The sequence below is a fragment of the Ambystoma mexicanum genome, chromosome 10 (assembly GCF_040938575.1).
Source record: "Ambystoma mexicanum isolate Mex_15411 chromosome 10, UKY_AmexF1_1, whole genome shotgun sequence".
NCBI classification, from domain to species: domain Eukaryota; kingdom Metazoa; phylum Chordata; class Amphibia; order Caudata; family Ambystomatidae; genus Ambystoma; species Ambystoma mexicanum.
In genome coordinates, this window is record NC_090932.1 from 555,093,639 (window position 1) to 555,121,104 (window position 27,466).

Here is a 27,466-nt window from a genome sequence, read left to right on the forward strand (position 1 = left end):
CCATCCATGCTCAGCCCTTGTTGGACCAGCCCATTGTGGCACCAGACCTGGCTGACTCCATGGCTGACTTCCAGGTCAGCAGGGCTACGACACGTGCGCTGGTGCACGTTGATGCCATCATGCCACGTGGATCTGGGGCTGCAAGGTCATCTACTGCACCAAGGAGGCAGGGCGGAGTGGCTGCAGGGGCAGCTGCGGCTCCATCCACCCCAGCCCTCACACACCCAGCCAGGACAGTGTCGGTCCTAGTCCATGCTGCTGACATTCCCCCTGACACCATCACACTCGAGCCAATGCCTGCACCAACTCCCATGCTGAGTGTGCAATCCCACACTCCTGATACAGAGTCCACCAGGGCTCCTGCCCCTAGTGTCCAGAGCGGCGCAGGACACTCAGGATCACCACCACCTTCCAAGCGGAAGAGGAAGAGTGCTCGTCCGGCACAGGCTGATGCCCCAGACACGGCTACACAGTCCGGCCCGTCCAGGAAGCCCAGCTTCACGGATGACGAACTGAATGCACTTGTCGAGTATGTGTCCGGACATGACAACGAGATGGTCATTGTTGCAGGATCCAAGACCACACCTGCACAACGCCAGGCACACTGGCAGACCGTTGCGGACATCGTAAGTGCCCTTGGAATCGTGAGGCGCACAGCCAATGATTGCTATAAGCGCTGGAATGACCTAAAGCGCAGGGCAAAGAGTAAGCTGGCCTCAAGTCATGCCGCAACTCTAGTGACTGGAGGTGGGTCTCCAGTAGTAGACATGGAACTCACTCCACATGAGTCAGTCGCTGGGACCTACGTCACGGAGGAACAGATCCAAGGCGTGGGAGATCTGGCTGATTACGAGGCATTGTCCGGTGAGTGCACATGCATGTGTGTGTCATACATGTGCATGGTGTGTGTGTGAGGGCTTCTGTTTGGGTGCCAGGAGAGAGTGTGTGTGCCTCAGTCGTATGGGTCAGCCATGTGCTTCATGCAATACTTCCTGCGCAGCTGCATTTGGCCATAGCAGTATCCCTTCTGCCAACAGTAGACATCTAGCACAACTGCACGCCAGTTGCCCTTGAAGTGTCACCTTGACACAACAGATTTGCTTAATTTTCACTGTTCATTCAGTCAGTTTGTTTGCATTCCACCACTTTCACTAGGCATGTCGCTGTCCACTAGTCACATGTCTGACATGGGTATGGTAAAGGGGAGTGACTTTGTTACCTGGATATCATTTGTACACACATGTCCCTGTGCAATTTGACCATTACAGACTGGCAGCTCCAGGTGAAAAATCTGACCTGTCAGAATCAGAAAAGCTATTACATGCGGGAACTGGACTGAATGAATAGGTGCTGCCCTCCTCTCCATCTTCACTCAATAGCAATGGTACATGCCATCTGTGTGATGGCATGTGTGTTTCACCTGCCAATCACAGGCCAATGTGTGATGCCACTGCCAGGCAGCATGCAGAAAATTTGTTCATCTTCCATCTTGGTGTCATCAGTGTGTGCCGTTTGCCTGCACTTCATACGCAGTGAGGGTGCATGCATGGGAGGGTTTTAGTCATGTGGGACATGTCAATCAAGTACTGGTTCTCTTGCTTCTCAGCCCTCAATGTGTGCCATGGTGCTAATGCCTGTTTCCATTACTTTGTTTTCATGTCTTTGCAGGGGAAGACGCACCTGATACTGCTGGGGTTGTGGAGATGGTGCAGACCCAGGAGGTGTCCCAGGGCCGACCAACCACCAGTGAGGGACGTGGTGTGGTGGTGGGGGAGAACCCACAAGTGCTGCAGGTCGTGCTCTCAAGGGGTGTCTCTGGCTGCACCTCCCCCGAGCTGTACTCAGGTGTTGATTCGGATGAGACCTACGTGCCGTCGCTGGTGAGTGTTCCAGGGAGGGATTCTGTTCTGTCTCACCCACCTGCACCAGGGTCAGTACCCTCCATGGGGATGTCAGTGTTGGCAGCTACGCCTTTGGTGGTTACGGATGCAGGGTCACACTCCGCGACATCTGATCCTGTTCCTGGGCCAGCAGATCAGAGGGGGAATGCAGTCCTGCAGCCTCAGGCAGTGCCGGCACAGCAAGGCGCAGTTCGCCTTGCCCCAGACAGGTGTGGTGCCCGCCGACGTGGTGGCCGTACGCCACCTGGCAATACCGCATGGGAGCAATCCATTTACGGTATGGCTACCCAACAGGCTGCATCATCCGAGATGATGGCTCAGGCCATGGATAGGGTGGCCACTTCCATTGTCCCCCCAGAAAGGCTGATGGAGCGACTAGAGCAGGCAACTGACTCCATCTGCCAGTCACACAGGGAGGACATGTTGGGGTCCAACAGGGACAGGCGGGCGGCACTGGCGACTCTGCAGGAGGCCATCTCCATTGAGTCCCAGGGCCACAGGGAAGCCCTGAGGCAGGAGCTCCTACACCTCAGGACGACTCTTGTTGAGCTTGAGGCTTCCACACACCAAAGGACAGAACAGCAGCTGGAGCGTCTCACCCGTACGCTCTCAGCTGAGATGCAGGCAACGAGGGCGGAGGTCCGGGCATCCCGTGAGTTGTTGCATGGGGACCTCCGCACACTCATCCTCCAGAACCAGACCTACCACACCCGCATGCTTGCAGCCATGGAGGAGCAGACTAGGGCCTTGCGTGGGCTGCCTCCCATAGTGCAACCACCTCCGGATGCAGCTGCACAGGGTGATAATAGCGACAGCAGTGACACTCCCACAATAGGGTAGCCGTGTGGGCCATGAGCCCATGGAGGTGTTTTATTTTCCCAGGATCCACGCAGGTGGGTTCTGGTGTGCATCCTGTCCTCGGACCTCCTGGGTGGCCTCCCCAACCCCCCCCGGGCCCATCAATGGCCATTTTTGATTTTTTCTTATTTTCATTTTTATTTTGATTTCTTTTATTCCCAATTTTTTTGGGAGGATCTGTTGGCTCCGATCTGTTGGCTCCGATCTGTTGGCTCCGATCTGTTGGCTCCGATCTGTTGGCTCCGATCTGTTGGCTCCGATCTGTTGGCTCCGATCTGTTGGCTCCCGTGGTTCCTGTGGGCATACGCTGCATTGTGGCTGGGCACATGCAGGCTTGTAATGTATTTGGTTCAGATGCTTGGGTTTGAGTCACACACACCCCTCCTGCTTCCCGTTTCCATGGGCTTGCAAAGGGTGTGCCCAAGTGACAGTGAATTACACAGTGACGTTGGACTCCCATTAACTGTGTGGCCAGTCTGTAGTCAATACTGTGTATACATTCCTAGTGCATATTGCTGTTGTGTTGTACACTGCATGTTGCATTGATGTGTAACTCTTCTTCTGTGTCTACCTCCCAATTTGCAGGTCCCTTCCTCAAGTCCACACAAGGACCTCTAGTCTGGCGATGGGGACCATGTTGGCAGCAGTGCACCTACAACTCTACATGGCGCCAACACTGCACAGTTGGTAGTGGTGGGAGTGCAGGCATTTCCAGGTGGTGAGACTACTAATATGTTACATTTTTGATGTCATGTTAATGGTACTACGTGCTCAAGTATGTTGTTGGTCCGGCATTGCTGTGAGCATTTCAGGTGTTGCAGGTTTCTAATAGTGCCACTGTACATAGTGAGAGTGATGTCATGTTGTGTGGATTACTTTGTTTACCTGCAATTAGCATGTCATGGCACGGTGTGTCGTGTGGCAGTGCTGGGGTTGGGTTGGCTGACATGGCACTGTCCTCTTGTTGCATTTTGCAAGTGGGTATTCATTTTAGCTGCTTCAATGTGTAACTTCACAAAACTGCATTGGTGGTGTCTGTGTGGGTAGGGATGCACACATTGTGACACTTCCAGGTGAACAATCTCAGGCTGACATGGAATTCCCGGTTCATTCTCCACACATTCAGGATCAGTGTCAGGTTGAGTCATCATTGATTGTCAGATGGAATGTGCCAGGGCAGTGTGCACTCCACAGGGGTGTGATTTCTATGTGAAGTAATTAGCCACTAGCTGTGTACGGGCTGCCTCCCCCCGTGCCCTTTCCCCTCCCATGCGCAGCGGCTGTGCATGTGGTTGGGGATGTGGGGCCACCACCATGTCCACGGCCAGGCCCCGGCGTGTTGCAACGTTGTGCAGGACACATGCTGCCACTATGATCCTGCACACTACTGGGGGAGCGTATAACAGCTGCCCGCCAGAACGGTCAAGGGAGCGAAAGCGTGACTTCAGCACTCCGAATGTGCGCTCCACTATGCCCCTGGTTGTGATGTGGGCTGTGTTAAATCTTACCTGGGGTGGCGTGGTGGGGTTCCGAATTGGCGTCATCATGTGGGGGCTGAGAGGGTAGGCACTGTCCCCTGTGGAGGTGGGGATTGGTATCATTGGTGAGGTTGTGACCTTGCTCAGTATCCAACATGCATGCATGTGCAGTGGCATACATACTCACCAAGCAGCCATGTATCGCCATGCCGCCCAGCTTCTAGGTCCCGGCTTAGGGTGGACATTCGGTAAATGAAGCTGTCGTGGGTGGAGCCGGGATAGTTGGCATATACTGAGGTGATGATTCCCTTGGCATTACATGCTACCTGCACGTTGATGGAATGCCAGTGCTTGCGGTTCCTATAGATGTGCTCAGATGCCCTGGGGGGACGTAGAGCCACATGGGTGCAGTCGATGGCACCTAGCACTTTGGGGAATCGTGCCACTGCGTAAAAATCCAGGGCGGCAGCATGCCTTTCTGCAGGTGTTCTGGGCAGGTATATGTGCCTGCGGACTGATGGGCGTGCAGTCATGATGTTCAAGACCTGGTGTAGGCAGCGTGACTGGGTGGCCTGTGACACCCCACCCACTATGGCACTTGTCCGCTGAAATGATCCAGTGGCTAAGAAGTGCAGTACATTGAGGACCTTCTCCAGGGGGCTGAGTGCTTGGGAGCACAGGGTGGGTGATGTGAGGTCATCCTCCCACTCAGTCACCAGGTCCAGTATGATGTGTGGTGGAAACCTGTACCTCCCATACACCTGGTCATCAGGCATCCCGAAAAGGCTGGTTCTGGGTGTGAATATTCTGGCCCTGACTATCCTCCTCCTCCTTTGGTAGCCCACTGCCACTGCTGCTAGGAACGGTATGTTCATCCTGGCGTCTGAGCTTGTTATTGTTAAAGTCCGCGATTTATGCTTAGCGCGTGTTCTAGGCGAGCGTGTGACCCGCGCAGCCCTGGAATCCTGTTGCCAGTCCAATAGCGTGTGGAAATTCACACGCACCACGGGATACAGCGTGTGACCCGCGCAGCCCTGGAATCCTGTTGCCAGTCCAATAGCGTGTGGAAATTCACACGCACCACGGGATACAGCGTGTGACCCGCGCAGCCCTGGAATCCTGTTGCCAGTCCAATAGCGTGTGGAAATTCACACGCACCACGGGATACCGGTTCGCTGACGTACTTGCGTGTGTAAGTGGCCGCGCACCCATTAAATACACGTACATAGGCCAATCGCGTGTACGCGCACTTTTGTCCAATTACACGCGATGACACTCTGACGTGCAGTATCTCCACGTGTGCCCCGTCATCACGTCCTGAGTGGGGAACACCCGTGCGGGTCACGTCACAGACGCGCTTACGCGCTGAGGGACTCTGGTCCAATAGAATCGCGTATGCGTGCTGACGCGCTTACGCGCTAAGGGCCTTTCCTCGGATTTCACGCTGACGTGCAGGATTTTCACGTGCCAAATCACTCCGTATCAAGCTGGCCACGCGAAAACACACGGAAGCCCACGCTCCTGCCCAGAAGGCCGAGTTACTGCCCCCCAGTGCCCCGAGCAGCCTCCCACGTGCCATCTGCTGCTGCCTGCCTGCCTGCCTGCCTGCTGCCACCGTGCCCTGCCATTTGGTGCCTGCACATCAGCCATCTGCAGGGGTCCAGTTGCTGTGTCCACCCCTGCTGGAACTGAAGACTCCCGACTGGTATTACATCGCTCCACAGCCCAGCCCCAGGACCCAGTTGCCCACCCACACCTGCCTCTGGGGTTGCCATGTCGGGCACTTCCACATCTGGCACCAGTGGCAACCCCAGGCCAGAGGGGCAGAGGGGCACCAGCTTCACTGTCACCGAAGTTGGTGTCCTGGTGGAGCATGTCCTGGGGCAGTATGATGCCCTCTTTGGATCGTCCCGCGCCAGCAAGGAAGGACGGCAGAGGATCTGGGCCGACTGTGTGGTTGCCATCAACGCGGAGGGGGTGGCAACCCGCGACGTCCTGAAGATCAAGAAGCGCTGGGAGGACTTGAGGTCCAGGACCCTTGTGAAGGCCCGGCGCCTCGTGGAGGGGGGCCGGGGCCGCATGAGTACCATCCAGATGAGGGTCCTGGAACGCGTATGCCCAGCGCTCCACGCCCAGATCCTTGAGAGGGAGGCCCGTCTGGAGTTGAGCGGTAAGTGTCCATGCATTACTGTGTGTGACAGGGCATGTTGCGGTGTGCTGGTTCTATGATACTTGCCTGTATGTGTGCCATAGCCCATGTATGCATGTATGTGTGCAGGGACATCATGGTAATGCATGTGCGACCAGTGATGTGTGATGCACATGGTTGTTGCATGTGTTGAAATGCCGCATGGGGAGCCCTAATCAGATTATGAACATGAGAGCATGCCAGTCTCTGTACCTGAACATGGGTGGGGGTGAGGGATGGGTGCTGATGCCAGGTACATATATGGTAGCCATGTCTGTGTGCCTGACCTGCGTGTCTGTGACTTGTGCATGCCATGGATGCATGACACATGTGTGTGACAATGCAGAGATTCAGTAAAGCAGCAAAATTACCCTTGTATCCGCTGTGTTTGGTGTGTTTGGGGCCAGATGGATGTGACTGAGGTGATGTGTGTGCATGTGATGGGCATGAGCCATGATGCATGTGAGTTACATATCATTGAATGTTTCAAGAGTCCATTGGACATGCATGGAAATGTCCATGGCATGCACCATGCCTGTTACTGTGTGTGTTTTGCCTGGACTGGCCCATGTGTTGTGGAGGGACATGATGGACGTGTACTTTGACAGTGGTGCTCATCTGCTATTGCTTCCTGTCTAGGGGACCATTGTACAGTGCCCTGATGCTTGTGTTCTTTGTCTCCCTCTACGCAGCGGCTAGTGAAGAAGAGGGCGGAGACGGCGCTGTGGAGCAAGGCGGCGGGGATGCCCCCACGGCTGCAGCGGAAGGGGTGGGTGAGCCCCCACAGGGGCCTGCTACGGTGGGAGACGGTGAGGAGCCATCCAGGTTGGTGGTTTGCACAGAGGAGGAGGAGGCCGCCACTGGGGCACACATGGGGCCTGGTGGGGGCATCCCTGCTGGTGCAAGTGGTGCAGTCCAGGGCCAGGGGCAGGAGGCAGCACAGGTCACCGTGGAGGGGCCTGTGCATGTCGCTGTCCCTGACCCTGTGAGTGCACCACCATGCACCAGCAGGGATGCCCCGTCCCAGGCCTGTCCGCAGGTAGAGGGGATGTCCATGTCACCTGACTCCCCTCCACCTGCGGACGTGGGAACCCCTGGCCGTGCGGAGAAGGTCCTGATTGGGGTCGCGTTGCGCACGGCTGCGATTCGTGATGCCGTGCGTGCTTCCCGGGAGGAGCACGCACGTCATCACGAAGTGCACCGTGCCGACGTGGCCCAATTGGGATCGGCCATGTTCGGGGGTTTCCTGCATGTGTTGGCCAATGTGGCGGCCCTCTCCTCCTCTGTGCAGGCTATCCACCAGTCGTTCTCCTTGCCGTCTTCCAGCCCAGATGCCACCAGGGCCCCCTGTGGACCTGCCCCGACCAATGCAGCCAGCTCGGTGGGGATCCCATCCCTGCCACAGTCGGGAGTCAGAGATCCAGCAGGGGTGGACACCAGAGCAACTGGACCCCAGCAGATGGAGGATGTGACGGCATCATCGGGCAGGGCACGTGCACGACGGCGTCGGTGGTTTCCATCAGCCTGGATGCCGTCGTGCTGGCACAGGCAGTTGCGTCGGAGGCAGCAGCAGGCTCAACGTGGGAGGCATCATGGCTCGGGGCCATCAACATCAGGGGTGCAGGCATCGGCCGGAGGGCAGGAGAACCCTGGAATGGGAGTGGCTTCCGTGTGGGAGAGGTTGTGCCAGCGGATAGGTGCGGAGCGGCAGCGGGCAGAGGAGGAACGGCTCACGATGGTCAGGGCGGAGGACTCCATGCGGAGGGCGCTGAGGCGGGCTGAGTGCCTCGAGGGTCTTCGCAGGGAGTTTGAGCTTGACACTGCGTTATCCCTGCGGGACCTCGGGGCCAGGGAACATGCCCGCCTCCAAGCCATTGAGCAGGAGTTCGAGGATGCCCTGGCCCATGACAACAACCAGTGAGCCGTCCGAATAGCCCGCTGCCTTTGTATATAGTTGTATAGTTAGGGTTAGGTTTCCTTTGTTTTTTTGAATTTTTTTTGGGTTGCGATTGGACAATGCACCACTTTTTTGTATATAGTTCCCTTTTTAGTTAGTAGTCAGTTAGGTTTAATTTGGTAGGGCTCATGGACCCAGGATTATCTTCTTGATTGGCTTATTTTATTTTTTCAAAATTTTTTCATGGACATTCATCTTGTTTTGTTTGATTTGCTTTGTGTTTTTTCTTATTTGCTGTTCAATACATATTATTTTTTTAATCTTCAATGTGTGGTATCATCTCATTGCTTTCAGGCATGTCATGTTGGGTGTTTTGACATTCACTTGCAGCCATTGTGTGTGACAGACATGTGTTAAATTGCATTATTTACATTGGGGGTGTAACATGTAATTGCCTTTGATATGTGGGTGGGTGTGATAGTTGGTTGGGCCTTTTGGCAGGGGAGGATGGGCATTACGGACATGATTGGGGAATGTTGGGACCCAGGTGCAGGGGGGCATGGATTGGACATGGGTGGGGGCCTGCTGGCAGGTGCCCCACAGTGCTGGGGTGTGTGGGTGGTGGGAGACATGAGTTGGACATGGGTGGGGGCCTGCTGGCAGGTGCCCCACAGTGCTGGGGGGTGGGGGTGGTGGGAGACATGAGTTGGACATGGGTGGGGGCCTGCTGGCAGGTGCCCCACAGTGCTGGGGGGTGGGGGTGGTGGGAGACATGAGTTGGACATGGGTGGGGGCCTGCTGGCAGGTGCCCCACAGTGCTGGGGGGTGGGGGTGGTGGGAGACATGAGTTGGACATGGGTGGGGGCCTGCTGGCAGGTGCCCCACAGTGCTGGGGGGTGGGGGTGGTGGGAGACATGAGTGGGGCCCTGGTGGAGGGTGACCCTGGTGGCTGGGGTTTGGGGGTGGTGGGAGACATGAGTTGGACATGGGTGGGGGCCTGCTGGCAGGTGCCCCACAGTGCTGGGGGGTGGGGGTGGTGGGAGACATGAGTGGGGCCCTGGTGGAGGGTGACCCTGGTGGCTGGGGGGTGGGGGTGGTGGGAGACATGAGTTGGACATGGGTGGGGGCCTGCTGGCAGGTGCCCCACAGTGCTGGGGGGGTGGGGGTGGTGGGAGACATGAGTTGGACATGGGTGGGGGCCTGCTGGCAGGTGCCCCACAGTGCTGGGGGGTGGGGGGTGGTGGGAGACATGAGTGGGGCCCTGGTGGAGGGTGACCCTGGTGGCTGGGGGTGGGGGTGGTGGGAGACATGAGTTGGACATGGGTGGGGGCCTGCTGGCAGGTGCCCCACAGTGCTGGGGGGTGGGGGTGGTGGGAGACATGAGTTGGACATGGGTGGGGGCCTGCTGGCAGGTGCCCCACAGTGCTGGGGGGTGGGGGTGGTGGGAGACATGAGTTGGACATGGGTGGGGGCCTGCTGGCAGGTGCCCCACAGTGCTGGGGGGTGGGGGTGGTGGGAGACATGAGTTGGACATGGGTGGGGGCCTGCTGGCAGGTGCCCCACAGTGCTGGGGGGTGGGGGTGGTGGGAGACATGAGTGGGGCCCTGGTGGAGGGTGACCCTGGTGGCTGGGGTTTGGGGGTGGTGGGAGACATGAGTTGGACATGGGTGGGGGCCTGCTGGCAGGTGCCCCACAGTGCTGGGGGGTGGGGGTGGTGGGAGACATGAGTGGGGCCCTGGTGGAGGGTGACCCTGGTGGCTGGGGGGTGGGGGTGGTGGGAGACATGAGTTGGACATGGGTGGGGGCCTGCTGGCAGGTGCCCCACAGTGCTGGGGGGTGGGGGTGGTGGGAGACATGAGTTGGACATGGGTGGGGGCCTGCTGGCAGGTGCCCCACAGTGCTGGGGGGTGGGGGTGGTGGGAGACATGAGTTGGACATGGGTGGGGGCCTGCTGGCAGGTGCCCCACAGTGCTGGGGGGTGGGGGTGGTGGGAGACATGAGTGGGGCCCTGGTGGAGGGTGACCCTGGTGGCTGGGGGTGGGGGTGGTGGGAGACATGAGTTGGACATGGGTGGGGGCCTGCTGGCAGGTGCCCCACAGTGCTGGGGGGTGGGGGTGGTGGGAGACATGAGTTGGACATGGGTGGGGGCCTGCTGGCAGGTGCCCCACAGTGCTGGGGGGTGGGGGTGGTGGGAGACATGAGTTGGACATGGGTGGGGGCCTGCTGGCAGGTGCCCCACAGTGCTGGGGGGTGGGGGTGGTGGGAGACATGAGTTGGACATGGGTGGGGGCCTGCTGGCAGGTGCCCCACAGTGCTGGGGGGTGGGGGTGGTGGGAGACATGAGTTGGACATGGGTGGGGGCCTGCTGGCAGGTGCCCCACAGTGCTGGGGGGTGGGGGTGGTGGGAGACATGAGTGGGGCCCTGGTGGAGGGTGACCCTGGTGGCTGGGGGGTGGGGGTGGTGGGAGACATGAGTTGGACATGGGTGGGGGACCTGCTGGCATGTGCCCCACAGTGCTGGGGGGTGGGGGTGCAAGGGGACATGTGTTGGTGTTCATTAGTTCAAGGAGACATGTGCCTTTGCTGGGGGGCATGCCCATGTTGGGTGGGCTGCCTGCGGGACATGACCAGGGATGCAGGGTAGTCCCCTGTGGTGTGGGCTGCCTGCAGGGGCCGTGGAGGGTGTACAGGGTACACCTGGGAGGACCCACACTGTCAAATCACATGTGGGACTCCCCGGCACCCCTGAAATACACGTACCGTGCAGAAATCGCGTGTTAAACTTCCCGCGCACCCCTGAAATACACGCGCCCAGGCTATTCGCGTGTAAAACTTCCCGCGCACCCCTGAAATACACGCGCCCAGGCTATTCGCGTGTAAAACTTCCCGCGCACCCCTGAAATACACGCGCCCAGGCTATTCGCGTGTGGGACTTCCCGCGCACCCCTGAAATACACGGGCCCAGGCTATTCGCGTGTGGAACTCCCCGCGCACCCCTGAAATACACGCGCCCAGGCTATTCGCGTGTGGAACTCCCCGCGCACCCCTCAAATTCACGCGCCCAGGCTATTCGCGTGTGGTACTTCCCGCGCACCCCTCAAATTCACGCGCCCAGGCTATTCGCGTGTGGAACTTCCCGCGAACCCCTGAAATACACGCGCCCAGCCTATTTGCGTGTGGAACTTCCCGCGCACCCCTGAAATACACGCGCCCAGCCTATTCGCGTGTGGAACTTCACGCGAACCCCTGAAATACACGTAGCCCGCTCCCCCAGGCCCGATCGCGTGTGGAACTTCACGCGAACCCCTGTAATACACGTAGCCCGCTCCCCCAGGCCCGATCGCGTGTGGAACTTCACGCGAACCCCTGAAATACACGTAGCCCGCTCCCCCAGGCCCGATCGCGTGAGGAACTTCACGCGAACCCCGGTAATACACGTAGCCCGCTCCCCCAGGCCCGATCGCGTGAGGAACTTCACGCGAACCCCTGTAATACACGTAGCCCGCTCCCCAGGCCCGATCGCGTGAGGAACTTCACGCGAACCCCTGTAATACACGTAGCCCGCTCCCCCAGGCCCGATCGCGTGAGGAACTTCACGCGAACCCCTGTAATACACGTAGCCCGCTCCCCCAGGCCCGATCGTGTGAATAACTTCACGCGAACCCCTGTGATGCACGTACCCTGCAAATCGCGTGTGACACTTCCCGCGCATCCCGGTATACATGCACACGTATTTTTTGTCAGCGGGTGTCCGTGTTTGTGGGTACCCCTTTGCACGTCATTTTTCCTGGAGGGCCACAGTATGGGACATTCACCATGGCAGTATATAGTGCTATTTGTTGGCGCACCTTTTGGCGCACATTTCTTACAGCCGCAGAGACGCTACCGCCTCCTTTCTTGTGGCGGTCGTGTTTGTGCCTGTGCGCTGGTTTGAGCGTGCGCTTTTTTCCCCTATTCTATTCCATGAATACGTGTTGTAGGCGAGCGTGTGGGCGTTCCGCGCACTTGTGCCCTGTACTTCCCCCGTGACGCCCACGTTTTGGCAAGTTGTTCCCCATTCCGAGTGTTACGCCCGTGTTCCGCCTACTTTTATTGCGTGCGCCGCGCTATGTGCGAATTTCGCTGTGGCCTGTGCGATTTTCGCTGTGACCTGGCGCACGCTGTTAGATGGCCTGTGCGCCAACGTGCGCCAACGTGCGCCGCGCACTTTTTTTTCGCACATCCCCTGGTTTTCTCGCGCACGCCTTCCATGAATCGACGTGCGCTGCTTTTCGTGCGATTTTCGCACGTTCACTGCGATTTTCGCTATTCCACTGCGAATCGCACGTTTTTGCCCACTTGCGCCGCGCTAATTATTCCATGAATCGGCCTCTAAGTCTTTGCCACAGAGTTTAGAAGGATTTGGCTAGGCGAAAAGTTTGACAAATGTTTAGGGAAGGACAAGTCTTCGAAGTTGAGAAAGTTTCCACGAAATTTTGCAATGGCCGAAAAGATTTCCGGTTCGCGTTTGACAGTGCCTTTGTATTGAAGAAGAGCTGTAGATGAGGCAGTTGTTCCAGGCAGTTCGAGCGATCTCGCTGCTGTTTCCTGAGCTTCAGTCATGGGAACAAGAATCAGGACTTGGGAGGTTCCTGCACTGGCCAGGGATGAGGCCAAAAGCTTAGCAAGATGTCGATTTAAGGTGCGAGTACCTTAAAGTCCACGAGCTGGTTTCCTTCCCTCTGGCTATCTGGTTTTCAACAGCACTCTGATGAAAATTTGACCAGATGGGACAGTGTCCAGGTGGCTTGCGAGTTGGTTGTTCCCACCAAACTCAAGGGAAGAAGTTAACCATGAAGGGCTTCTCTGTCGGTGGAGTTTCAGGCAATTTGGACCTGCAGAAGTGCTTCACCAGTCGTCCAGGAGTTGCAGCAGTCATCTTCCTTCAGCTCGTTTTTGGTTCTTTCGTTCTAGTGGTCGACTCTGTTTTCCAAGTCCCAGAGACCTGCTTTTAAACAGTTTTCCCCCATTCATTCCAGCCTGGCTGTCACTCACACAGCAGGGTGGCGTCCTTGCCAGACAGCCAGCTGGCCATTCACAACCAGAGTGCATTCAGGTCTCCTAGAAGACTAAGCACAGGGAGTTTCAGGCACCTCCCTCACATCCTGTCCACCCCAGACACCCTGGCGCCAGAGGAGGGCTTCAACACTGAAGCTCAACAAAGGCCAATGAACAAAGGGACCAAACCTGTGTCTAAAAGAAATGGCGAAAAAAGTCGATCGGAGTCTGTTTTTACAGACTGGTGTTGGGCGCCATATTGAAAAACATGGCTGACCCGATTTTTAGCTACCGCTGTTCGCAGTCGGGAAAAATCATGGTAGTTTGATCTAAACCACTGCCACCAGCCATTAAAAGTATGAAAGGGTAACATTTGACGGTTACATGAGTGTTTGGACTTAGGGGAAGCTAGGCAACCCCTTCAGCACTCTATAGGAAGATAGTGTGTGCTGGGTCAGTACATTTAAAGAGACTAGAAAAGTAAATTTAACTTTACATGCTCTGGGTGACAGTAGTCAGTCCCAGAGAAGGTATTTAAACCTTGGGAAGTCTGAAAGACATCCCTGTTCCACTGCACTGAAGGTGCTGTGTGACACCCAGAAAAAGATGATGCCCATGGAGTTGTTTTAAAACTCCATAACCAAAGAACACTAAAGTAAAACACACATCAAAATACATGTAAGAGTGGGGAAAAAAAGGCTCATGCTCTTCCCAGGTAGAAAAATCAAATCCTAGAAATCCAACAAAGTTGCTGGGTGTCAAAAAAGGCAAGGGAAATTAGCACATTTTGAGAATTCTCCCTAAAACTCGTCCCCCCCAGACTAAGGGACAGGAGGATTTAATCCACTCCTGGATGAATCTCCTTACTCCAGTCGATCAAACATCCTGGGGAGACCATCAGCATTTTGGTGGTGACACCCAGACCTGTGCTCAATGGTAAAATCAAACCCTTGCAGGCTGATTGACCATCTTAGTAGTTTAGGGTTCTCCCCTTTCATTTGCATCAACCATCTCAAGGGTTGGCGGTCAGTCTGAATCACAAAAGTAGATCCATACAAGTATGGTCTAAACTTCTTCAGTGACCACACAGTAGCAAAACATTCTTTTTCAAGGGTTGCCCACCTTGTCTCAGGTTCCTTCAGCTTCCTGCTGATGAGCAAATGGGGTGCTCTCTACCTTTCTCATCCAGCTGATCCAGAACTGCACCTATACCTGTATTTGGAGCATCTGTCTGCACAATGAAGGTTTGGTTATAGTCAGGAGCTCTTAAGACTGGAGCTTGACAAAGGGCTTTCTTTAGGCCTTCAAAGGCATGAGTGCACTCCTCCTTTCACCTGACCTGTTTAGGGAATTTGGGAGAGGAGACCACATTCAAGTGAGAAGCTATGGTCCCATAGTTCTCTGTGAAGTTCCTATAGTAACCAGTGAGGCCTAGGAAGGCTCTCACTTGGGTTTGAGTAGTAGGGGTTGCCCAGTTTTGTACAGCTTGTACTTAGCTAGGCAATGGCCTGATTTTACCTCCTCCTACCTCATGTCCAAGGCAGACCACTTTACTCTGACCAATTTGACATTTACTAGCCTTTATGGTCAGATGGGCCTGTTCAAGAGCCTGCAAAACATATCCTAAGTGGTCAACATGTTCTTTCCAAGTAGGGCTGAACACTGCACTGTCATCCATGTATGCCATGTAAAGTCCTCCATCCCATTCAGAACCTGGTAACCATCCTTTGGAATGTAGCAGGTGCATTCTTTCATCCAAAAGGCATTACCTTAAACTGGTAGAGGCCTGCTGGGGTTAAAAATGTGGTTTTCTCCTTGGCATGGTCTGTCGGGGCTATTTACCAATAGCCTGAAGTGAGATTAAATGTACTGAGGTACTTGGCTGAACCATGTTTGTCCACGAGTTCATCTGTCCTCGGTAAAGGGTGGGCATCAGTCTTGTTGACTGCATTAAGAGCGCTGTAGTCCACAGAGAATCTCAACTCCTTGGATCCTGCCTTTGGTACTAGAACAACTGGACTAGACAAGGGACTGGTAGAGGGCTCTATTACCCCGAGATCGAGCATCTTGTTGACCTCCATGTGGGATCTTACATGATCTGACATCCTGTAACCTCTGCTTTTAACAGGTAAACAGTCACCAGTTTGATTATCATGCTGGCCCCAAGGGGCAAGCCTGGTGAAAGTGAAAACAGGGAGGCAAACTGATTTAACAGAAACTCGCACTCCTCCTGTTGTTTAGGTGTCAAGTTAGAAGAGAGATGTACTCCTTCTATTTTCTCATCTAAAGGCTGGTCTCTGAGTAGGTCAGGTAGAGGTTCACTCTCCACCTCCGCCTGAGCTGAAGCTAGAAGCAAAGCTTCCATTCTGGTCTTGAGACATAAACTTAGACAGTTGGTGTGAAAGACTCTGGGAGCCTCCTTAGGATTGCCTAGGTCCACCAGATAGTTGACCTCTCCAAGTTTACCCACAACCTTGAAGGGTCCTATCCATTTGTCCTGTAAGGCCCTCTGCCTTGTAGGTACCATAACTAGAACTAGCTGGTCTTGAGAAAACTGAACCATGCTGGCCTTCCAGTCATGCCAATGCTTCACCAGAGCCTGATCTGCTTTCAAGTTATCTGATGCTTCTGCCATCATGTGTGACATTCTCCTCCGGAGAGATATCACATAGTCAATGACTCTCACTGGCTTGGGGGAAGGAGCACTCACCAGCCCTCCTTAATTAGGGCCAAGGGGCCTCTAACTGGATGGCCATAAAGAAGTTCAAAGGGGCTAAATCCAACTTCCTCCTGAGGGACTTCTCTATAAGCAAATAGAAGGCATGGCAGTAGAAGGTCCCACTTTCTTCTAAGGGGTTCTTCTAAAGCACCTATCATGCTCTTCATTGTACAGTTGAAGCTCTCTACCAATCCATTTGTCTGAGATTGTAGGACGTTGAGAACTTGTAAGTTACTCCACAGTTTGTTCCACATGGCCTGCATGTAGTGGGACATAAAATTGGATCACCTGTCAGAGATAACTTCCTTAGGAAAATCTCCTCTGTTAAAAATACCAAGTAGGGCCTTAGCCCAAGCCTGAGCTGTAACAGTTCTCATAGGTATGCCTTCAGGATACCTAGTAGCATGGTCTACTACAACCAGGATAAACCTGTTTCCTGAAGATGTTGGAGGGTCTAAGGGACCAACAATGTCGATTCCTACCCTCTCAAAAGGGACTCCCACCACTGGGAGAGGCAGTAAGGGTGCCACATTCTTGGCTCCACTCTTGCCACAGGCTTGGCAAGTGTGACAGCTCCTACATAATGTATATAAATGAGACCCCCAAATTAGGCCAGTAGAAATACAAAGAGAGCCTTTCCTTGGTCTTCTTAAAACTTAAGTGACCAGCCAAAGGTATCCCATGGGCTAACTGTAGGAACTGGAGTCTGCTTTCAAGAGGCACTACAAGTCTTCTGTATCTCCCTGGGATAGACTGAGTCGGTTCACTGTAGAAGAGGCCATCTTCCCAGTACAACCTATTCTTCCCTGGCTCTTGCCCATACAGCTGGGAAGCTGCCTGTTGACGAAGACCTTCAAGAGTAGTACACTCTCGTTGACCTCTGCTGAAGTCTGCCCTACATGATTCACCTTCTGCCAGTAAAGACTGCAGCTCAGGATGGTCTGCAGGATCCAGATCTCCAACAGGGGCAAGGTCCTCTTCCAGCTCTGATTCCTCAGCAGCTGATTCAACCACACAAGGTTGTTCCACACACTCAGCCTCAGCTGGTAGAGGGGTCACATGTGTGACTTTGGACAGTCCTCTCGGGGATGTCCTTGTTGGTAGCACAGGAGTACTGGCTGGTTTCTTTCTGGAGGTTTTAGGTTTCCCCTTTTCCTCTTTCTTCTTTGAAATTGCAGTCAGTAAGTCCTGTGGATTGGGAGTAATATTTTCCTCTATAATCTCTTGAGAGCCGCTGGAGGTACTCTCTCTGGGCTTCCTAGTCTGCTCCTGTTTCCTTTTGCTGGGAGGCCTGGGGGTGCTTGATACAACTCCAAGAGTTTTTAAGTCATTCCCCAACAGTACTCTCCCAGGTACTTCACTCTGCACACTTACAGGTATCTTGACAGTCATGTCATTGCAGTGGATGAGAGCTGGTATCTGTGGAAGCATTTGGACAGGGCCTCCAGCAAGCTTAGTTAGGATTGTGGGTGCCTTAGCAACATTCTCAACCTTGAAAAATATTTCATCAACTACAGTAATGCTGGCCCCAGTGTCTCTGATGGCAGGAGTCTCCTGACCATTCACAAGAACACTGTCTTTGTAATGCTCTTTAGTATTGTCTGGAATGGAATTGTAGACATCTAAGTTCTGTTGTTCCCACAGACCCAGGGATACTAAAGAAACACTGGCTGAGACTTTCATGGGTTCCTCAGCCAGTAAGTGAAAGTTTCCACTTGCCATTGGTACCTCATCCTCAGGGGAGAAGGCTAAGGAGACATCGTGGGTCCCTGAAGGTTTATCCTTACATCTGGGATCCCCTTTCACATGGTCAGTTGACCCACAAGCATAACATTTTCCATATGTCTTTATGAATGGGGGTTTGTTCTGACCTCCTTCTGGTTTGGCACCAGGAGGTACACTAGCCTGATTCGGTTTCCCTTGTGGCTTAGACTTGTTATGTTTGGGGCCCTCTTTTGGAGTGGAAGTATTAGAATTCTCTTTGGTATCTTTCTTCTGCTGCTTCCCCTCATCCTTCTTCTGAGTTACTCCATAATCCTTGTGAGTGGCCTTGTTGGCAACCTACAAGTCAGCAGCCCGTGCTAACTTCTTTGGATCAATTTCCTTAGAGTCAGCCAAGTGCTGTCTCAGCTCAGGAGAGCAGGCATCATAAATAGATTTCAACATAAACAGATTTCTCATACCTTCATAAGTGTTAACTCTGTAACCCTTAACCCACCCATCTAAGTTTTTCAAACATTCAGTCACCCAGGTTGCCCAAGCGGTACCAATCTGCTTTTTGAGGGTTCTAATCCTCTTAAGATACTGAGAAGGGGTCTTCCCAAATCTAGCTATCAAAGCTAGCTTCACAGTTGCATACTCCTTTCTGTCTATATCCCCCAACTCCATTACCACATCAATTGCAACAGGGGGTAGCCTAGAAAAAAGGCAAGGAATCAACGGACTACCTGTAATGTCTTGAATACCATGGTTTTATTCAAAAGCACCAAATCAATCCAAAATATCAAGCATAACCTCATACATACTTACTGCATCTTTGGGCATGCAAGGCCTCTTAGGACTGGAAGACCTAGAGGACTCTGGGAGAGAACCAGTTTCAAGAGACAACTTTTTCATTTCAAGTGCATGACTCAACTCCATTTCTCTGAGTCTAAGTTCTTGATGGTTTCAGTTTGAGCTTGGATTCTTTTAAACTCTAACTCAAGTCTCATTTTTTCTAAAGAGACAAACTCAGGACTTTGGGCCTCATTACGAGTATGGTGGTAGCCATGCCCTTAATAAGGGCATGGCTGCCTCCATACCGGGTTCCATCTCCGGTTCCTTCAATGAGGAATTACCAGGCCATTCCAACATTGGAGGACCCGGTAATTCCTCATTGAAAAAACCCATCCCCATTCCCATTTGAGCCCCCATAGGGCTCAACAGGAATGGGGACGGAGCTACTAACGGGCCCGTTGATAACGGGCCCGTTATTAGCTCCCTGGTCCCCTTGCAGGACCCGCTAAGGACGTCTGGTCTTCCCAGACGTTCTGAGCGTGTCCCGCAAGGGGACCTCGTAATAGGGCATCCCGTAATGAAGGGTGCCGGTCCCGTACCGGCACCCTTCATTACGGGAGCGCCAGGGTCGTAATGAGGCCCTTAGTGTTGGACCTGATGGGGTCCCTGCGGTCAAAGTTTGACCGTTGAGGCCTATTAGCAGGTAGAGGTAAGACAGGGCCTACATTCTGAGACTCTTCTGCCTGATCTAACTAATCCACAATATTTGAGCTGGGCTCTGGCATATTATCATCCCCATCAACATTTTCCACATTTGCTTTAGGTATGGGGGTTTCAGACCCACTCCTCAGACTTTGGTATTCTAACAACTTTTCTATCAATTCAACCTTTTTGCCTTTTACCGTGAGATTCCTAGATTTACACATATCTCTCAATTGATCAACTGTTAAAGTGACTAGAGTCTCCTGTCTGTAGCTTTCCATATCAGTCATGATAAAACGATTGCTTCTCTAGTGTTGCTTAGCCTTGTGAGGGTTATTTGAAGAAAGGTAAAAGCAGTACTCTAAATATAACAAGTATACTTTGTCCTCACCACTGTACACCAGTGTTGGGCAGAATCATTTGCAGTACCCTTTGGGAACACTACACACAATTAAGACTACAAGTGTAAGTAAAATTTCACCTTTGGTACAAGCCCGCACTACACAGTAAAGTGGTAGTGATGGCTGAACAGCCAGATTTATCTCAAGAGTAAAGTGAGCAGTAGAACAAGTTACACAAAGGACCAACAATTACAGTGATTCAAACAAACTCTTACTCAAGGTTTCTTGGTAAAAGAATATACATATATTTACACAGTCAGTTTGAAAACATTACACTAGCAAGAGCAGTTCAATATCATACACTAATAAACCACAAATACACAACGGGTAAGTAAATGAACAAGTTCAGCTCCCCTGAAAGGGGACCGAAATGGCACTTCAGATACTAAAGGGGTAAAAAGACAAGGTTATAAGAAAAGACAGCACAAATACTTGCATAGGCAGGGCAAAGGGTTTCGGTGAACTACAACCAGCAATTCAGTTCATAGGTCTGGACCAAAGTCAATGGTTCAGAGTGTTTGTATAGGATAGCACAGTTCTGCTAGTAAACGGTTAAGTCTTTGTTGCAGAGTTTATAAGGATTTGGCTAGGCGAGAAGTTTGACAAATGTTTAGGGAAGGACAAGCACTTGAAGTTGAGAAGGTTTCCACAAACTTTCGCAATGGCTGAAAAGATTTCCAGACCGCTTTTGCACAGTACCTTTGTATTGAAGAAGAGCTGTAGCTGAGGCAGTTGTTCCTGGCAGTTCAAGCACATCTCGCTGTTCCTGAGCTTCAGTCATGGGGACAAGAAGGAGGACATCGGGAGATTCCTGCACTGCCCAGGCATGAGGCCAAAAGCTTAGCAAGATGTTGGTTTAAGGTGTGAGTGCATTAAAGTCCACAAGCTGGGTTCCTTCGCTCTGGCTATTCGGTTTTCAACAGCACCCTGATGAAAATTCGTCCAGATGGGGAAGGTGTCCAGGTGGTTTGCGAGTTGGTTGTTCCCACCAAACTCAAGGGAAGAAGTTAACCTTGAAAGGCTTCTATGTCGATGGAGTTTCAGACAATTCAGACCGGCAGCAGGGCTTCACCAGTCCTCCAGGAGTTGCAGCAGTCCTCTTCCTTCAGCTCATCTTTGGTTCTTTCGTTCTACTGGTCGACTCTGCTTTCCAAGTCCCAGAGACCTGCTTTTAAACAGTTTTCCCCCATTCATTCCAGCCTGACAGTCACTCACACAGGAGGGTGGCTGTCCTTGCCGGACAGCCAGTTGGCCAATCACGCCAGAGTGCATTCAGGTCTCCTAGGAGACTAAGCACAGGGAGTTTCGGGCACCTCCCTCACATCCTGTCCACCCCAGACACCCTGGTGCCAGAGGAGGACTTCAGCACTGAAGCCCGCCAAAGGCCAACAAACAAAGGGACCAAACCTGGTTTGGCGCGTAGAGACAAACACAAGAAGGACCTTTCCTAAAAGAAATGGTGAAAAAAGTCGACCAGAGTCTTTTTTTACAGACTGGTCTTGGGCGCCATATTGAAAAACATGGCTGACCCGATTTTTAGCTACCGTTGTTCGCAGTCGGGAAAAATCATGGTAGTTTGATCTACACCAATGCCACCAGCCATTTAAAGTAGGAAAGGGTAAAATTTGACGGTTACATGCATGTTTTGACTCAGGGGATGCTAAGCCACCCCTCCAGCACTCTATATTTACTGACCAAGCACACACTATCTTCCTATAAAGAGACTAGTAAGGTCAATTTGACTTTACATGTTCTGGGAAATAGTAGTCAGTCCCAGAGAAGTTATTTAAACCTTGGGAAGTCTGAAAGACATCCCTGTTCCACTGCAATGAAGGTGCTGTGTGACACATAGAAACAGATGATGCTCATGGAGTTGTTTTAAAACTCCATAACTAAGAACACAAAAGTAAAAGACACATCAAAATACATGGAAAAGTGGGAAAATAAGGCTCACACTCTTCCCAGATAGAAAAATCAAATCCTAGAAATCCAGCAAAGTTGATGGGGTTCTCAAAAGGTAAGGGAAATTAGCACATTTTGAGAATTCTCCCTAACATCTATGACAAATCCAATCTCATTAAAGAAAAAAGAAAACTCCCTTTTCCATTGATTCAGAGATTTAGGACAAGGATGTTGTGTCAGTATTTCATCAAAATTGGCCAGCAGTGATCCATCATTTTTTTGAGACGGAATGTTTTTTTGGAGTACTTAACGCTGTGATTCCCAGTTTGCAGCATATTGCTCCAAAAGGTGTACAGTTCGGTCAACCAGAAGTTCTCCACAACAATCTGCCTTCCAATGTTTTCAACCATTTAGTTTCTATGTTTGTAAAGATCTCCAAGCCATACAGTATGCTGGGACCTAAACTAGTTTTGTACCGTTTTAACATACCCTCAATAGAAAATCCACCTTTACATCTAACACAATTTCTTATAGTATTACATTTCTTTTCATCCTTCAGGCAAATACTGTTTTCTAAGTCCGAAAGTCTAATTGAATTAGGAATATGCACCCCTAGATTGATATAAGAGTTCACTATCTCAATTGGCTTATTCTCAATTTTTCAGATAAATTTAACTCTGCTTTTCTTTTTCAAACTATTTTTCAAACATTTAGGGGGTAATTCATAGAATTCAGCGCACAAGTGGCGCACGCGGCTGGCGCACAGTGTGCGCGTGCGAATCCCTGCGCCAGCCGCGTGCGCTAAAATACATTTCCGCGCACAGCGTATTCATGGATTGCAGCCACCAAAACCAGCCGTGGTGCACAGTGGCGCAGCGAGCCTGCAGCAGCGCCAGTTACGCCCCCAAGAACGCCCCTTGCGCAGGGAAAAGCCATCAAAATCCCCAATCCAGCGCAAAGGGCTGCGCTAACCCTGTACCAGCACGGCAAGCGGGGTACGTGTATCACTGGGGTGCGCGGGAAGTTTCTCACGTGATTTCATCTGCGTACGTGTATTACTGGGGTGCGCGGGAAGTTTCACACGTGATTGGCCCTGTGCGAGCGGGGTACGTGTATTACTGGGGTGCGCGGGAAGTTTCACACGCAAATTCAGCTGGGTATGTGTATTTCAGGGGTGCGCGGGAAGTTTCACACGCGATTCCATCAGGGTACGTGTATTTCAGGGGTGCGCGGGAAGTTTCACATGCGATTTCAGCTGGGTACGTGTATTCCAGGGGTGCGCGGGAAGTTCCACACGCGAATGTCCTGGGTACGTGTATTTCGGGGTGCGCGGGAAGTTACACACGCAAATTCAGCAGGGTACGTGTATTTCAGGGGTGCGCGGGAAATTCCACACGCGATTGGCCCCGTGCGAGCGGGGTACATGTATTACTGGGGTGTGCGGGAAGTTTCACACGTGATTTCAGCTGGGTATGTGTATTTCAGGGGTGCGTGGTAAGTTCCACATGCAAATGTCCTGGGTACGTGTATTTCGGGTTGCGCGGGAAGTTACACACGAGAATTCAGCAGGGTACGTGTATTTCAGGGGTGCGCGGAAAGTTCCACACGCGATTTCATCAGGGTACGTGTATATCAGGGGTGCGCGGGAAGTTCCACACGCGTATGTCCTGTGTACGTGTATTTCGGGGTGCGTGGGAAGTTTCACACGTGATTTCAGCAGGGTATGTGTATTTCAGGGGTTCCGTGGAGTACTACACGTGAATTGGCCGTGTGGGTCCTCCCAGGTGTTCGCTCTACAACCTCCACGGCCCCTGCAGGCAGCCCACACCACGGGGGACTACCCTGCACCCCTGCTCATGTCCCGCAGGCAGCCCATCCACCATGGGCATGCCCCCCAGTCAAGCCACTTGTCACCTTGCACTACTGATCAACAAAGCATGTCTCCCAGCACGCCCAGCAGTGCAGGGCACCCTCCACCAGGCCCCCACACATGTCTCCTAGCGCCCCCACCCCCCAGCAGTGCAGGGCACCCTCCACCAGGCCCCCACTCCTGTCTCCCTGCACCCCCACGCCCCACCAGTCAGGTGCACCCTCCACCAGGCCCCCACTCCTGTCTCCCTGCACCCCCACCCCCCACCAGTCAGGGGCACCCTCCACCAGGCCCCCACTCCTGTCTCCCAGCACCCCCACTCCCCAGCATTGCGAGGCACCTGCCTGCAGGCCCCACTCCTGTCTCCCTGCACCCCCACCCCCCACCAGTCAGGGGCACCCTCCACCAGGCCCTCACTCCTGTCTCCCTGCACCCCCATCCCCCACCAGTCAGGGGCACCCTCTACAAGGCCCCCACTCCTGTCTCCCAGCAGCCCCAGCCCCCACCAGTCAGGGGCACCCTCCACCAGGCCCCCACACATGTCTCCCAGCACCCCCACCCCCCAGCATTGCGAGGCACCTGCCAGCAGGCCCCCACACATGTCTCCCAGCACCCCCGACCCCCAGCATTGCGAGGCACCTGCCAGCAGGCCCCCACTCCTGTCTCCCAGCACCCCCACCCCCCACCAGTCAGGGGCACCCTCCACCAGACCCCCACTCCTGTCTCCCAGCACCCCCACCCCCAAGCAGTGCAGGGCACCCTCCACCAGGCCCCCACTCCTGTCTCCCAGCACCCCCACCCCCCAGCAGTCAGGGGCACCCTCCACCAGGCCCCCACTCCTGTCTCCCTGCACCCCACCCCCCACCAGTCAGGGGCACCCTCCACCAGGCCCCCACTCCTGTCTCCCAGCACCCCCACCCCCCAGCATTGCGAGGCACCTGCCAGCAGGCCCCCACTCCTGTCTCCTAGCACCCCCACCCCCCACCAGTCAGGGGCACCCTCCACCAGGCCCCACTCCTGTCTCCCAGCACCCCCACCCCCCAGCAGTGCAGGGCACCCTCCACCAGGCCCCCACTCCTGTCTCCCAGCACCCCCACTCCCCAGCAGCCAGGGGCACCCTCCACCAGGCCCCCACTCCTGTCTCCCTGCACCCCCACCCCCCACCAGTCAGGGGCACCCTCCACCAGGCCCCCACTCCTGTCTCCCTGCACCCCCACCCCCCACCAGTCAGAGGCACCCTCCACCAGGCCCCCACTCATGTCTCCCATCACCCCACCCCCCAGCATCCAGGGGCACCCTCCACCAGGCCCCCACTCATGTCCAACTCATGTTTCCCAGCACCCCCACCCCCCAGCACTGTGGGGCACCCTCCACCAGGCCCCCACTCCTGTCTCCCAGCACCCCCACCCCCCAGCATTGCGAGGCACCTGCCAGCAGGCCCCCACTCCTGTCTCCCAGCTCCCCCACCCCCCACCAGTCAGGGGCACCCTCCACCAGGCCCCCACTCATGTCTCCCAGCACCCCCACCCCCCAGCACTGTGGGGCACCCTCCACCAGGCCCCCACTCATGTCCAACTCATGTCTCCCAGCACCCCCACCCCCCAGCAGTGCAGGGCACCCTCCACCAGGCCCCCACTCATGTCTCCCAGCACCCCCACCCCCCAGCATCCAGGTGCACCCTCCACCAGGCCCCCACTCATGTCTCCCATCACCCCCACCCCCCCAGCATCCAGGGGCACCCTCCACCAGGCCCCCACTCATGTCTCCCAGGACCCCCACCCCCCAGCTTTGCGAGGCACCTGCCAGCAGGCCCCCACTCCTGTCTCCCAGCACCCCCACCCCCCACCAGTCAGGGGCACCCTCCACCAGGCCCCCACACATGTCCCCCAATAACACTACCTAATAAAAAAAAACTATATACAAAAATGTGGCCCATTGTCCAAAAGGTCCAAAAAAAATATAAAACCAAAGGAAACCTAACACTAACTACAGAACTATTTACAAGGGCAGCGGGCTAGTCCGACGGCTCACTTCGGGATGTTCCGGGCCAGTGCATCATCGAACTCCTGCTCAATGTCCCGGAGGCGGTCCTCCTCCATGGCCCCGAGGGTCCGCAGGGCCGTCGACATGTTCACCTCCAACTCCCTGCGGATTGCCTCGAGGCACTCGGCCCGCCTCAGGGCCCTCCGCATGGAGTTCTCCGCCCTGACCATCGTGAGCCGTGCCTCTTCCGCCCACTGCCGCTCCGCATCTATGGCATGGCCCAACCCCTGCCACACGGAAGACACTTCCCGTCCTGGGTCCTCCTGCCCTCCGGCCGATGCCTGCCCTTCCGATGTCGAAGGCCCAGAGCCATCATGGCTCCCACCACGTTGCTGCTGCTGCTGTGCCTCTGCCCATGCACTGCCTCCTGCTGCCTGCACATCCTCCGCTGGCTGGGGTGCAGTCGTTGATGTGGCCACCCCTGCTGGACGTCCGACTCCCGACTGCGGCAGGGATGCCTCCTCCACCAGCCTGGCCGCACCGTCAGAGGCAGCTCCACAGGGCACCCAGGTGACTAATGGGTAGGAAGATGGCACGGAGGACGACTGGCGCATAGGGGGTTCAGTTGAGGAGGGGGTCTGAGCAAGCCCCATCAAACGGAGGAATCCGGCCTGGGTGACCTGTCCCAGTAGGCCGACGCGGTCAACGAGTCATTTGAGATGATGTGCAGTCTCCTCATGAAAAGACTGCAGGTCACCTCGCATGGCCCGTTGACGCAACGCCACACCAGTCAGGACAGGCTCAACCCGGACCCGGATAGCCACGTCCGCAGGCAGAGGAAGGCCAGTTGTTATGAGCTCATCCCCTGCCTGAAAATGGGTCTGGACGTAGGCATCCCTGCTGGTGCAAGATGATGCAGTGACAGGATCAGGGACAGGATTGCACACAGGCACCTCCGCGGCGGACTGTGCTGCCTCCTGTCCCTGGTCCTGCACTGCACCACTAGCACCAGTGGAATCCCCACCTCCAGACCCTGTCTCTGTTGCTTGCACGGCCTCCTCCTCCACCAAACCCCCCACCAACCTGGATGACTCTGTGCCATCTTCCCACATTGGGCCCTGTGGGGTCCCAGCTGCCCCTTCTGATGCCGAGGAGTCCAACTCCAACCTCCGCCTCTTGGACCTCCCCCCGGCAGCTGCGGCCTGGGATGCGGCACCGGACTCCTCACTCCCCGACGAGATCACAACCTGGGAGGGGAGCCGGGCCTTGCGTCTCCGGCTGGCGGTGCGATCCCCGCTGCTGTGCTCCACGGCTCTTTCTCCGCCCTCTTCATCAGTTGACGCTGCAGACAGGGAGAAATAAAACACAGGCATCAGGGCACTGTACAATGGACACATACACACATGACAGTTGTACATGAGTGGCATTGGCAAACCTCAGACATGGCATCACAATCGCCAACACACATGTCATTTCAACTTGCACACATGAGCCATACCACAGCCATATCGCAACTGCCAGCACCATCCATACACATACAACAGCATGAGCAGGAGTGGGTGGGCAACTGGGTCCTGGGGCTGGGCTGTGGAGCGATGGAATCCCAGTCGGGAGTCTTCGGTTCCAGCAGGGGTGGTCACAGCAACCGCACCCCTGGCTGATGTGCAGGCAGCAAATGGCAGGGCACGTGGGCAGCAGGCAGTCAGGCAGCAGCAGATGGCAGGTGGGAGCATGCTCGGGGCTCTGGGGGGCAGTAATTCGGCCTTTTGGGCAGGAGCGTGGTCTTCCGTGTGCTTACGCGTGGCCAGCTTGATACGGAGTGATTTGGCACGTGAAAATTCTGCACGTCAGCATGTAATTCGAGGAAAGGCCCTTAGCGCGTAAGCCCGTCTGCACGCAAACGCAATTTCATTGGACAGAAGGCCCTTCAAGCGCAAGCGCCTCTGTGACGTGACGCGCGCAGGCGTGCATGGGCGTTTCAGCGCGCGTGAAAAACTGCACGTCCGTGTGTAATCCGAGGAAAGGGCCCATGCG